Source organism: Mus pahari, chromosome 21 (assembly GCF_900095145.1).
Source record: "Mus pahari chromosome 21, PAHARI_EIJ_v1.1, whole genome shotgun sequence".
NCBI lineage: Eukaryota > Metazoa > Chordata > Mammalia > Rodentia > Muridae > Mus > Mus pahari.
Window position 1 is genome coordinate 2930432 of NC_034610.1, and position 3218 is coordinate 2933649.

General features: G+C 41.7%; 1 protein-coding gene across 1 annotated transcript in view; it reads left to right on the forward strand.

Annotated features, from left to right (window-relative positions):
- Positions 1-748: 748 nt before the first annotated feature.
- The window catches only part of Tulp4 (TUB like protein 4), a 116582-nt gene continuing 114112 nt past the window's right edge, over positions 749-3218 (forward strand). Inside the window, 1 exon segment of the mRNA XM_021221738.2 lies at positions 749-997. The gene's annotated coding sequence lies outside the window, so the exon portion shown is untranslated.

Below are 3218 nucleotides of genomic sequence, written 5' to 3' on the forward strand. Positions count from 1 at the left end.
AGATCGGATGTTTTGTTTATTAAAGTTAATTGACGTCTGTCTCAGGTCAGATGCAGATTATTGCAGTGTGTTGGATTCATGCTTAGTCAGATTGTGTGATGCAATTGATTGGGAAATATTAATTCCAGTTCCAATTTCTTTCAGGTATCTGACTAATTTCTTGCTTATTAATATGCTGTGACTTTGAGTTTTAGTACAAATATACATGCACAAATTCAATTGAGTATGTCTAAGAGGAAAGTTGTTCAACTTTCTAATAAATTAGAGCCCGTTTTCTTTCTTTTCTTTTCTTTTCTTTTCTTTTCTTTTCTTTTCTTTTCTTTTTTTTTTTTTTTTTTTTTTTTTTTCTTTCTTTCTTCAAGACAGGGTTTCTCTGTGTAGCCCTGGCTGTCCTGGAACTCACTTTGTAGACCAGGCTGGCCTCGAACTCAGAAATCCCCCTGCCTCTGTCTCCCCAGTGCTGGGATTAAAGGCGTGCGCCACCACACCCGGCCATGCAACTTTGGATTCTTTTTATGAAGTTATGATGACAGATAAATTGTAAATGTCTTTAAACTTAGTGCAATTATTAATGCAGAAATTTTNTTTTTTTGGTTTATCAAGACAGGGTTTCTCTGTGTAGCCCTGGCTGTCCTGGAACTCACTTTGTAGACCAGGCTGGCCTCGAGCTCAGAAATCCACCTGCCTCTGTCTCCCCAAGTGCTGGGATTAAAGGCATGCGCCACCACACCCGGCTTAGAGCCCATTTTCATAGCATCGTTTGAGGTCAGTGAAATGGTACCAGTGTTTAGTTAGTCATTGGGGTAACTTGATGTGAGAGATGTATTTTGTGGAAAATTAAATATAAGTAAAACATTTTAAATTATATTTTATATGCACAGGAAGAGCTAGCTATCAGAGGAAATCCTTTTAAGTCCTGTTCTGAACTCTGCTAGTTTTGGCTAGCGAGCTGCCTCACTGGGTGAAAGTACTTGCTGCGGAACCCTTCTGACCCCAGGTGAGCTCTGGAATTCATCAGGACTGGCCAGATATGATGGTGCACATCTGTATTCCTAGTACATAGCTTGTGAACCAGCTACCCTTGATCATGAAGCAGCAGAAACAACAAGAGACCTTGTCTCAGCGAGGTGGAAGGACAGCCAGTCCCCACAAGTTGTATCCTGACTTTCTTTTGCCATAGCGTGTGTGAGCCTGTACTCACCCCCTCCCCTAATAATAATAAAACAATGGGGTCCTGTTAACTTCATTGGCTGCTTGTTTGACCTTAGCCTTGAGCCACTCCCCATTCCTAAAGGCTAGGGGTAGGGTTGAAAGTTTCAACTCTGTAATGACATGTAAAGTCTGTCTCGTGTGGCCAGCCCTATAATATCAATGATTATTTAGATAAACATTGGTTTTTTTGATAAAAAGTGAAAGAATATTATTAAGATGTGGTAGGTATTAAGCTTTCTGTGTAAGAATGGCAGTTGATACTGTAGTTGATTGTCCTAGATGGAATGAGGACACAAGGTCTTCTGTAGGGCTCTTTGGAGTGTTAGCATTTGACCAGTGGGTGTGGGCTGAGAGAAATAAGGGAAAGAGTTCATTGTCACAGAGGCTGGGGGGGCTTATTTCATGAGAACTAGACACAGTGGCCTGTAGGTAGGCATGGCCAACCACCTAAGGGTCCAACTCTAGGGCTTTGGAAACAGTAACTCTCCTGGGTGTCTTTGGTTTTTTGTGAGAGATGCTTTAGTGTGAAATTTTTTAGTGAGAAAATCTTTTCTGTCCCTTTTCCCCCTTTCTTCTGGAGCTGAGGAACCCAGGCCTTGCGCTTGCTAGGCAAGCGCTTTACCAACCACTCAGCTAAATCCCAGCCCTGGAGAGACAGTCTTAAGTGCTGTCTGAGGAAGGGTAATTAGTGAGACGATGCAAATTTCAACTAAAGAACAGATAAAAATTTGGTAGTGTCTTGGCCTGTAATATTTGGAATGCATCTCTTGAAGAGAAAAACTCCATTAAAGCTTTGCCTTGGGGCTGGGGAGATGGCTCAGCGGTTAAGAGCACTGACTGCTCTTCCAGAGGTCCTGAGTTCAATTCCCAGCAACCACATGGTGGCTCACAACCATCTATAATGTGATCTGATGCACTCTTCTAGTGTGTGTCTGAAGACAGGTACAGTACATATATAAATAAATAAATAAAATAAATCTTTTTAAAAAGCTCTGCCTGTTAAGCTAAGACAAAATACGTGAAAATTATGTAACCTGAGAATCTGTGATGTGTCCAGAGGGTGTCCTGCACTGTTAGAGATCTACCCCCTTCCCCCTGGACCTGGGGAGATTTCATGTTTTCAATGTCACCAGTTAAGTAATGTAAAAGCAGAATGGAATATGAGGTTTAGCAGCAAATAGCAGCAATTTTGAGCCCTAATAAGCCCATATAAAAATCACACAATCCAGCTATTATTATTATAAGCTATAAGCCTAGATTGGGCAGATCTAGCATTCTACTAACTTATTCCTCAGCTATAGTTAAGCTATAGCTATCCCTTTGCTAAGTGCAGTTTCCTGGCCACGTGGTTCTGCTCCATCCTAGCTTCCTTCTCCCTTCTTCCCCCCCCCCCACCAACCCCCAAACCTCCCATCCCACCTTTCCCCTACACTGTCCAGTCACAGGCTCTAGCCTTTATTGACCAGTTAAAATGGGAGAAGGTTCACATAAGACCACCTGAGTAAGAGATAGACTAGAGTTAACACAAGAGTAGAAACACCTTCAGGACAATCCACAATGAGGGACTGGTTTCATGATGACTTGTAATAAAACAGACTAAATTAATGCTCTGCATTTAGTACCTTGTAGTTTTTAAGGCTATTAGTTTATTCATATCATCTTTACAAAGGTTGTCATCTTTGGTCTTTATAGTAGTTTTCAAAAACTATTCCAATTTTATGTATCCCTGAGTGTATTTATGTATGTACATCACATGTATGCAGGAACCTACATAGGTCAGAAGTGTTGGATCCCCTGAACTAGAGTTGTAGACATTGTTAGCCACTTAGTCAGGGTTTCTATTCCTGCACAAACATCATGACCAAGAAGCAGTTGGGGAGGAAAGGGTTTATTCAGCTTACACTTCCATACTGCTGTTCATCACCAAGGAAGTCAGGACTGGAGCTGATGCAGAGGCCATGGAGGGATGTTCCTTACTGGCTTGCTTCCCCTGGCTTGCTCAGCCT